Source organism: Pezoporus wallicus, unplaced genomic scaffold, assembly GCF_028554395.1.
Source record: "Pezoporus wallicus isolate ANWC-B61680 ecotype Strahan unplaced genomic scaffold, APGP_CSIRO_Pwel_v1 contig_642, whole genome shotgun sequence".
NCBI lineage: Eukaryota > Metazoa > Chordata > Aves > Psittaciformes > Psittacidae > Pezoporus > Pezoporus wallicus.
In genome coordinates, this window is record NW_026637470.1 from 970,737 (window position 1) to 982,444 (window position 11,708).

Sequence of the window (11,708 nt, forward strand, 5' to 3'; positions counted from 1 at the left end):
TTTTCCCGATCAAAGCCCAGGTTTTCAGAGGCACCTGCCTGGTACGCAGAACATCTCACAGACTCATGAAACATCTAGCTAGTCCTGGTGAACCCAGTAATAACTAGAACCAATGTAGATTTACATCATCTAACAAAACTCAAGCGTTTTTTCTGCACATACTCTCTGTGTGCTCATTATAATGATATCAAAATGAAGGTTCAGGTTGTTCTGTTACCAAAAATAATTCTACTTCATAGAAAGATATGAAGACATGACTACCCAAGTGAGTTGCTATAAGATATGGTTGGGTGTGGATTTACAGCACACTAGGCATTTCAGAAAGACTGGCCTTGAGCATGCCCTTATTACATGGTGCCAGTGGGCTGCCTCCACTATCACTGCACAGTAGCTAACCTCACATGTGCTAACAAAGGGGAGCTGTGTGGTTTTCACCAGCCAGTGGCTTATTTTTATAAATACAAACACTTCCACCACTATGCTGTTCGGCACTTAATGGATTGGCACAAAGCAAGACTACATTAAGTCACTGTATGTACTACAACAAGGACAACTGTCTAGATTTTCTTTTTTTAATCAAGTGATGCAGCACAGTCCCACCTGCTTGTGTGAACCTTTTTGAGTTACCCAGAACTAAGCTAACAACAAATACCCTTGTGGGCATTCAGGAACAGTACTGGGCAGGTACTGAGAGACACCAAAAAGATGTGCTCTATTTTAATTCACATTTTTCCAGATAGGTAAGATGCTTCAGTTAGATTTTTAAAAGAGGTGCTACATATTTGGCATTGCATTACTATTATCAGCATCTGCCTACAACACTCTGAAAATAAACCTTTCATTATGCCCAGACATGATTTACAGATACACTCCTTCAAACAGAAACACTGTGTGAGTTTTAAGACAAATCCTTTCTTATGTCCAGATCTGATTTACAGTTAATTTCCTTCAAATGAAAATGCATGACGCACATTTCCATTTGCTTTCTGCCAGAAACTTCTATTTTTAGATGCAGGGCAACTTTATACTCCTTTAATACACCTACCACTCCTATGGTGTACTTTAGTAAGGGCTGACACATTCCACTAGATAAATAAATTCTGCAGAACTGCTGACAATATTGTATCAACGTTGATAAGAACAGCAATGTGTCTGGACCTCCTGCTTGATGGAAGTCTGCTAAAGAAATTTTCTCTCTTTTCTTTCTTTTCCTTTTTCTTTTCTTTCCTTTCCTTTTTCTTTTTAATTGTCATTTTTATATGTGGAAATAAAACAGAAAAAGAAATAGCTCTCTAGGTATAATCCATACTGGAATCAAATTGCTCTGATACAAAATGGCCTCCTCCTTCTGTCAAGCTGGGGCTGCTCTAGTCTTCATTGGCTCCCATTTTCAAGGCACAAGGTCTTATGTCACCAGCTTTGCCCAATGTTGCCTCCACCTATGTCTCTCCCATTTCCTCACACACCTTCCACTTTCCATGCTCTGCCCAAATTACTGATGACTGACCATTTTGGATTCTTCATCCACTCCCAACTGTGGAACTTCTTATAGTCCACTCATGCTGGTAGAAACAACCTCTCAGCCAGTATCTACCAAATATTTTCCCTCCATCAAGAGGACCCAGGAAGCTCCTGTTCCAAAAAAACCCAAATCACTCCACTGTTAAAGATTATGGGGATATGTAGAAAATATGAAATGTTATGTACTGTGCCTTGTGTCCAGTGCTTTGTCTGGCATATGTTTAGTAACATATAGACAAGACAGACAAATATTTTGTTAGCTAGAGGAAAGTACTGAAATTGCTTTCTTTCTTGTTTTGCTCTTCTTTTTTTCCCCAAGTGACAAAGCTGAGTCTAGGTTTTTAATAAAAGTGGAAACATGTGGCACACATCTGATATACACATATGGGCTTTTTATTTTCTCTTCCCTATCTTAATATCAAGTCAAATGGAATTTTCCTGATTAGAAAAACAGTTTATCTATCTTGACTTTGTGATGGCCTGTCTTTTATATTTTATGAAATTATGACAACTGCAAACCATGCATTCACTGCTCTTTCTAAAACTAAACAGCTTATTATCTACACAAAGTGTGCAAACACAAAGAAATCAGACTTCATTTAGTAATTTCATTCTCCAGAGTCCTCTGCAGCACAAGTAACGCAGAGTGCAGTGAAGATCATATACCTCAAGTACTGCGTTTCAGGGATCTGTAACATTCCTTGCTGCAAGCTTTGGGAAAGAATCAACTTCTGCTAAGACATTTTTCTTCTATTAGCTAAATTATTTTGAGTTATTTGAAACTATGAATATTTGTCCAAATGTTTACATTACTGAGCAAATGTTAGGTAAATTCCATCCAAACAATGAAGCAACTTCCAGCAATGTGTAACAGAAATAGCACCTCCCTTACATATTTACTTTAGTAAATGTCTAAAAGCTATCCTATAATCAGTTACTGCAATGAGAAAAGAAAGATACTGGGAGGATCGCAACTCTTGGAACAAAAACTCTTTCACCATTTGGTAGATAGTATCTGCGTAGGAAGAGAGACTTTGCACTCACTTTCATTTCTCATGGATGTTCTTGCTTATCTATTCTCCTCAACGCTTCCAAATTATTTCCTGCTTTGACAAAACAAAACTATTTTTAGAGAATTTCTCAACTCTGGAAAAAATGCTTTAAAATAACACTAGGAAAGCCTACTAGAATGAAAAAGATTTCTGCCCCCACCCCCACTGAGCTCAACTGGCACCCGTTCAATTTAAAAACCAAGATCCTGAAAATAATTACACTTAAAATAATGTACAATTCTGATCATTTAGGAAGTTTGTGAAAACACAAATGCAGTAGCTCTATAATGATTATGAAGTAGGGAAACAAGTGTTTAAAATTAAGAATCAAGAGTTTTATCAAGGATACAGCTATATAAGCACATCCTTACGATTCCATAGATTAAAATTGGACAACATGAGTATGGAGTATGCAGAAAAAAATCAGAACTGTTTTAACTGTAATCAAAAGTTAACTTTAACTGAAGAACTTATTAGGTTACAATATTACTGTTTAGTTATTTTTGCCATATGACATTTTCTCCATTTTCTACAGAACTAGTATAAAAAGTGTCACCTGTGCAGCTCACAGAGCTGTCTGCAACACTGTGAATGTTTTTCCAAAACCAATGCCAGAAATTCTTCAGACTACCTGAAAATACCTATAACACATTCCCTCACATTTCAGAACAGACCTCCAACTATCATGGAGCTACAGCACCTTGTGTCAGCCACATGTTTTCAGAGAGCTTCTAGATATGTAGGAGTACCACCCAGATTTTAAATGAATGAAAGTTCTTCCTTCTCTAAATCGAATCACAAAAATATCATTGGCTTTGAACTAAAGCGTTAACAGTAACTATGTGTGGTATTTAGGAATATTACTGTAAATAACTATGAAGTCTGCATTAGGATTAAATAATATGATGATAGAAAGTGGAAGCAGCGTACAAAAACTAGACCAGAAAACAGCAATCCAGCGTCCTGTTGCAGAAACCAGTACAGGATTTCCATTGCTGTTCGTTCTCTGTGGACAAATCCCAGGCCCTTGGAGAAGGCAAATCACCATCTCTTATTAAGAGCTGTCTTGAGAAGCAGACTTTCGCTGGATAAGTTTGTTATATTAGAGCAGCGTTTTGAAGGATAAAAGACAAGGCAGATAATGTATGGCATGATGCATATCCTGCCTCAGTTATTTCTCATCTTGCAAAACAGATAATAATACTTCCCAAATTCAGCATGGCACAGAGTGATGGTGTTTTCAGCTATTGCTGACACACAATGCTAGTAACTCAAACTGAATTTGGCAAAGGGACTGAATTTAAAACAGAAGTCTCTCTTGGGAGAGGGAACTTCAGGAAACAATCTCACTTCCCAGTGCTGACACCTTAGTGACATAATACCATGATGAAGCTTTATTTTACTGCCAAGTCTGGTATCCTCTTGTAAATCTAATTCAAGCAAAGAGGTCGTCTTTCCTGCATGTTTACTATTGCTCTTCAAGCACAGGCAGCACCAAAGTTCTTGTGAGCAAAGACACCTGGATCAGCTTATGCTTGAGAGAAAGTGGTGTTCTGTGTCACACTTCGAAGCGTCTTGTTCAAGTCCCACCTCAGTCCAGTCATATTTAATTTCTCTGTCACAGCACTTTGCTATGAATTGCCCCCCCCCAAAAAAAATCTTTTAAAGATTTTTAAAGCTTTAAACTCTATATTAGGTTTGAAAATGAAGTCACGAAATTACCTGACAAAACACACAAACTGTAGATCCAGACCTAGATCACAAATGAAAAAAAACCACAACATTCACAGAACAGCTCCATAAAGTTAAGTTGCTCTTGTACTGTAATTCAAGCATCTTAAGATGTCTAAAATCATATGACATCCAAAAATAAGAAAAAAACATTGTTGTAACTGGTAATACTCAAATCTGGGCACGAGTCTGGACATTGCAGAGCACCCTTGCAGTGCTAATGGTGCAAAAGTCAAGCTGATTCAGTCTGAATGCGAATGTTCTCCTTGAAACCTTTTGGGAAGGGAGGCAAGTTTAGTTTCCACATTTAAACCTTTCTCTGATGTCAGCTAAACGGCTTGTTTTAAAATATCAATACCTGAATGCAAACTTGGGCTATCTACCCAAGGCACAAAAAGTACAGAAAGAGAAGTAAGCATCCAGCCCCAAGCTGTGGAAGGATTGCAGCCTGAAAGAGAACTAACAGGTTCCTGTTAGAAGCATTTACAGATGCTTGCAAGTGGGCTACTTCATTCACTAAGAGTGCCCTGCAGCTTCTCACATGATCAAAATATTACACTCTGGAATAGTTTGAGGATACAAGAGCTCCCTTGTGAGTTCAGGCTGCTGCCAGCATAACTTTGGAGCTGCAGGGCAGAGGACAGCAGCTACAGCAAAGTTCCACCCATGAACCAGAGTTTAAGATCACACCATGTATGGTGAACAACAGGTAAACAAGAGAAATGCTAAGTGAAAGATACAAGATGTTCATTTAAAATAGACTTCACCTTGCACAACTTGGAACAGAGTATGACCTAGCGAGCAAGCAGTGCCACTTCCAGACAGAGGACTGCACTGAGAACTATTCTTCCTACATAAAATACTCCTTGCATGTACTTTGTGTAGTATAAAAGGGATGCAACCACAGCAAAATGCATAAACCTGCTAGTGCTTTACAGGAAATGTCTCACTACAGATTGGACAATCCCACTCTAGGAAATCAAGTTCAATTCAGATTACAAATCAAACACACCAATAACTGAGCCCACATGCTGTTGCCATATGAGTACATGCATGTTAGCATGTCTGAGGGATATTATGGAATAAAAGTCAGATACAATCTCTAATGCAAACAGAAAACCTAAAAGGGAAATTTGGGTCTGTTACAGAATCTTAAATCTAAAAGTCTGTAGTTGTAATACAGAAAAAGTCATAAACATTGTGGGAAAGTGGAAAGTATAAATTTCACCTACAGTTGTTCAGAACCACTCCCCCATCTCTCCCCAAGTTACAATCAGCAGGGATGCACCTGTTTTGAAGTTCTGCCTTGAGACAACTCAGTTCCAACATGCCTACAGGGACTTTGTCACACCTTCATTTGGGTAAGAGATAACTTTTGCAATCAGAGTTCTTGGTGGATTTTGTTTGAAAAAATACATAATTGATGATTTTGTTAATGCACTTTAACAAGTTATGTTGCATTTATTTACTGCTTCTCTTAGACTTTTCCTGACTGTAAAGACTTGTAGATTTCTGTTGATGCTAATGTTATGAAGGGAATCCGATGAGGACATTTACTGACATCTTCTAAGCTTTACTTTTGTTGCTGTAGGATTAAGCTAGGAGGGAGGAAAAAAGAGGAGGGCGCACTCTCCCCTTGCTGGGAGATATCCTTCAGCCAGGACTTTAGAATCTGACCATGGATCAGTTTTGCTGGGGTAAGGACAGGGTGGCACAGGACTTTGGCTAGAGCCGAGATCGTGCCAGTAAAATGTCAATATACCAGAACCATGACAGATCAGGTTGTGCCTTCAGTCAGTACTGAGCCATCAAGCTTCAGGTCAAGGAAGTAGCAGTAATCTAGTAAGACAAAATATACTAGGGAGTCAGGGAAGCAGGGACAGAGTATCTCTTCACTCTCCTCCAACCGCAATTTGCTTAAAATCCCTTACCCTTTGGTCATCTCTATCTATTTCAGGCCTGCCTGAAAACCAACTGAAGCCAACTCAGTGTCATTCTTCCTGAACGAGCCAGTCAGGTCCTACTTTCTCTCAACGTTCAATAACTTCAAACCTTCTCCAAAATACAGACTGCATCCTTTATAAAAGGATATCACATCTGTTATTTGGAATGTGATCATTTCAATACTCCTGCCAACTACAGCAATTCTTCATATTAAAAAAAAAAAAATCATTCTATTTTTGAAAGTATTTTAAAGTTTAATGAGTAGGAAGAGAGAAAAATAAGACACATTGTAATTAGCCACATATTTATGGATCACCACAAGTCCTCCAATGTGAATCTCCCATGTACAAACCATGCTATCTTAATCAGGAGCACAGTATATCTATTATTGTAGATATCCCTGTAGTTGAAATAATACTCAAAATGTGTATGTCATCTAGCTGGGAAGTAATTGAGAAGTGAAAGCCCAGTCATAGAGTCACTTCTGACTTAGATCAGTGTCTGCTTTTATTAGAAGACACAGATCAACCCTGAGACTCACCTACTAAGCAAAGAGTTTCAACTCAGAACACTGGTAGAAGTGAAATGCGTAGTCGGGAAAACGAAAGCCTGGTTTACATGTTACTTGTAGGCAGCATTTTAGTAACATCAGTGTCTTTTTATATAAACCAACAGAGCTGAGTGCTTCATATCTTTTTGTTACTGTAGTCTGGACATTGATACCGAGTACAAGGAACTCTTTTTATCCGTGAATTGTACGTCATATCACTGAGCATGCATGAGCACAGTATGTCCAATCTCTATCATAAGTTCTGCTGAGAAACCAGACCAACAAGTAGGTCTGATCTAGCTGTACCCACAAACATAGCAGGTATGTAACAAAAAATTCTGCTTTTAATTGTGTCCAGCAGCCTCCAGTGTTCTTTTACAGGGATAATCAAACACGGAATTTGGCCTACAGCAATTTGCTTTTAAGTTGCATTCAAACATCAAGATTAATAGGTACCACAAAAAAATAATCATAACCCTAAACTCTGGACTAGTATTTTATGTCTTCCAAAATTATCTCAGATACATTGCTAAAAATCATTGCATTCAGTTCTTGCTCTCCACTTTCCCCCCTTTAGACTGGCTCTATTCTTTCACTCTTTAAAGGACACCCGGCTACATCACTCATCCATCCTCTTTGCTGGTATTTCCTATGTAAGCAGCACAGCAGCAGCAAAACAGGAAACCACAAACCCAGGCTGTGTAAGAAGGGAAGCTGATTTCATTTTAAAACAAAACTAATTTCATTCACTCACACCCTCATATCCACATACTCACAGGCACCTAGATATGCGTGTCCAAGTAGTATGTGCAAAATTCAGGTGCCAGATTCCTGAATCCAGGAGATCTGTATAAGACTCCTTGTGACAACACAGAGAAAAAGGGACACCAGCCTTTGAGTTCTTACCATGTTGGGCTCCTCTGAGGTTGGCAACTGCATGCTGGTTTTGGCCAGGCCTTTTTGTAACTTTTAGGAACTGTCAATAATCAGTCTGTCCATCTTGTCCTGCCTCCAAGAGTCATCAGGATTTTCCCATTTGCTCAGGTCCTTTGCCTCCTGATCACCTGCACGTAGACACATTAGGATTTTGATGACCTGCTAATCTAAGTGACTTCAAACGCATGCCATTCTTATAGCCCTACTGCTGCTTTTGTTCCTTCTGGTATGTCCAACCTCCAGACATTCCCATTCATGCAGGCCTTAACATATCTATTACAAATCCCCAAAATTTCAGTGATCACCAACCATGGAAGAGAACTATATAAATCCTAACCCTCCACAGAGAAAAGCAGAGAAACAGTTTCAGTGCACAGCAGAATTGCACAGTTTTTTAAGGAAAGCAGTGAACTAACCAAAATTTGGCCAAGGTTATAGGCAGGTTGTCTTCCATAGAATCATACAATCAACTAGGTTGGAAAAGATCTTTAAGATCATCAGGTCCAAACGTTCTCTCTCGAGGGATTACTATACAATGAAAAATGTTATAGAAAATAAATTTAGAAGAGATTTATTTCTAAGTATCACAAAAAAAAATAAAATCCATAATTCTCATCTGCTTTACTCACTAGCTCATCTTCCTGCCTTAATAATGCTTTTTAGAAAAATAAAATAACTAAACATTTGGGCTAGCAGTATGTTGTATTTCATGCAACTGACCAAAACTGATCAAAAACTGATCAATTAAAAAATAATATACGCTATCTGGAAACCACAATGCCCACTGATGCCTTTCATCCTCCTCCTCCATTTCAATATTCTGAACATTAACCAAGTACCTGAAGCATTGAGCCTAGTACAAATTAGCTGGGACATCACAAATACCACATTTCTGAAAGAGAAAACAAAGGGCATTGTCCATTTGCTTCTAGTCTAGTAGAATTCCACCACAAAGAGGATATAGTTAATTCAACATATGGAAAGATGAAGTTTCTTGTTCTGCAGATAACTGCAACATATGAAAGCTCTGGTCTTTGTGCTATCCTCAGGAAACCACAGGTCACCTCAACAGTCTAAAATAAATACATGACCAGATGAATAAATTCCTTACCCCTTGTGGGTCTTAATTGTAGTGGCTGTTTAAGAGAATGATTTTTGGGCACCTCAGGGCAAGTCTTCATCTTCATAACAGAATTTATATATAAATTCTCTTGAGAATTACAAGATGCAAAATCAATATCTGAAGTTTTCAGTTTAATACTAATTTAAGAAAAAAAAAAAAGTACTGCTAAAAATGACTGCACCTCTAAATCAGTAAAAGAATCACTATGGTAAGAAAAGAGGGTTTTTTTTTCAAGTTCTATTTTGAAACTTACACCACTTTTGAAAGTTAGGCCACTTTGGAAGAAGGCCTTGAGCCTCACTTTCTCAGGTGGTTAGCACGCACCCTCATGTCCAGATTAGAATCAAACATTTTTCAGTTAAGCAAACAAATATTTGGTTTGTTCAAAGTAAAGCATGTTCAATGACATACTTAGAGAACATCAGTTTCACCATGCAACAGCTCTGCTGCCATGAGACTGAATTCCTTTTGTACGACAGTAAAAGTACGGGTTTGCAAAGAGGGTCTTATTTCCTATACTAGGTCCTAAGTTGTTATTTTCTTTTTCTCATTAAGAATAGGCTCACTCTAAGAGATAGGGCTCCTGGTGAGAACTGTAAGAACTAAAGCTGACAAGATTCTTTACTTTATCCTCTAGGTCAAGTAGAGGAACTGCAAAAAAACACCCAGTCTTCTGATTCACAGGAGCAGGCTGCGATTGTCCAATTAGAGCTGTAAAACTGCCAGCTAGGAGCAGTAGCCATATAATACCGCCTGGGGGAAGAATGTCAGAACTCCCACGCTACCTTTATATCCCATTACAACTTACTGCAGCCCTGAACTTTGCTGGCAACCAACGGTCTCCAGAATGATTTGTTAGCAGCTCTATTACTTACCCTAAAGGTATAGTTGAATGCATTTTGTTTGCTTACAAGTGGGATTTCTTCTCTTCTACTTCCAGAGATGGTGCTGTGGTTTGTTTTTTTTTTCTTAGAATTCCTCCACAGTGGAATCTCCATAGAGATACCTATGTCATTTTGCATCTGTCTCCTTGAAACTCACCCTCTGACAGCTCCTTTCACCCCCTCTCCTCATTCATATGCATTCTCCTTATTGGTTGTTATGAAGTGATCTCTGGTGAAGTCTTCCCCTCTCCTAAATGTTCTTGTTATTACTACCATTGCTCCATGGCACAAGCTAAACCAGCTCTTCCCCCCTAAACCAGTTTGTGAAGCAAGAAATTAGTCACAACTCCAAAAGCAACAGCCAGCTTGGTGTAGCAAGAGATCTTCTTAGATAATACTGTAGTATATAACAAGATACAAAGACAACTCTACAGATATTAAATACAGGCCACAGAAACTTACTAAACAATTATGACATATTGTCATATGTCAAGGCTTACATATGGGCTTCAAGCTTTTTCAAGTACGTTTTTCAAAGCCAAGCAGCATCAGGAGCAACTGCAGGTATTGTTACAAAAATATACACCCCTTCTCCCTCCTGCAAAGCAAAACAGTTAACTAAAACAAGCTTTTGTTCACTATTTCTCTCCATCCATCTTTTTGCTCAGCTGAAGTCATTTATGAAGGCAGGTGCGTGCAATGAAATACATCTGTGTAAGTAGGAGACAAAAGTACCATGGCATGCCCAGGCTGTGAAGTTAAACAGCACCAAGTGCTGAAAGACCAAAGAAAAAACTCGGCAATGTGGCAAGTTTTGAAACCCTAGAGATCAGTCAGAAAAGGCATTGACAAGAGATCTGGAAAAGGGATTACACAAGGTGAACAGCAGAAAATAAAAGCTGACCAAGATCTTCTGAAAAACTAGAAATGCCACATACAAAACAGGTAGACATTAAAAAAGAGGCATCAGTAAATGACTCTTAGAAGACCTAAAGATTAGTATGACAAACACTATATTGTGTACATACTTGATGAGAACATACAAGTTCTTTTGCGTACAAAACTGCCAAGGAAGAATGAGTACTCCCAGCAGAAAAAGGCTTACTTAAGCATTAAAAAAAAGTCAGCATTAAAAAAAAAAGACGATGAAGAGATCAAAGCAGCAAGTGAAATCATTGCATCCAGACACCACCAAAATCCTGAAAAACTTCTAGATCAAGTATTTCCCATCACCCTTTTGAAAACAGATCCATAAGCACACTACAGACACATTTATTATTACAGAAATCTGGAAGAAAATACAAATAATTTTGACAGAAGGATCAACAATGTGATCAGAAGCACTGACCTAAACTAGTGCAATCGTATAATGTCACTGTGAAATGCACAAAGTGCACATGCACTTATCGCAGCCAGAAACAAAAGTTCCATTGATTCAAGTATATACAAGACTGGACTAGAAAGATGCATAACCACCTTAACAAGATTTCTGAAGGGCATGCCCCTGTGGCATGGACACACCTGCTATCAACACAAATTCAGAAACAATAGTGGGCAGGAGAGATCTGATTTCTATATGCCCATGGGCTAAAACTGCTCAGCAGAAAGCACACCAGAACAATCGTTTCCAAGCACTGTAGTGTGACAATTTTTAAAGTTAGGTCAGAAGAAATAGTTTCCTGGAAGGACACAAGGCCAGGCTTAAGCTGAGTGGGTTTTGTTCTAGCTGCAATTTCTCATCAAGAGTAACTGCTCTATGCAGAAAGCCCACAGCACTTTTGAATGGGCATTTCTGCTCCTTCTGTCCTACAGCTTTTCATTGTGCCTTCAACCTTCAGCATCTGTTAGATGAGAACACTGAACAGCAAGCAGATGAAAAATGAAAAAATAAGAAGTCTCAGAACTGAACAGCTTTGTTTACAAGGATCTTCCTCAAACAGTCCAAAACCTTCACAAGTCCACTTTAA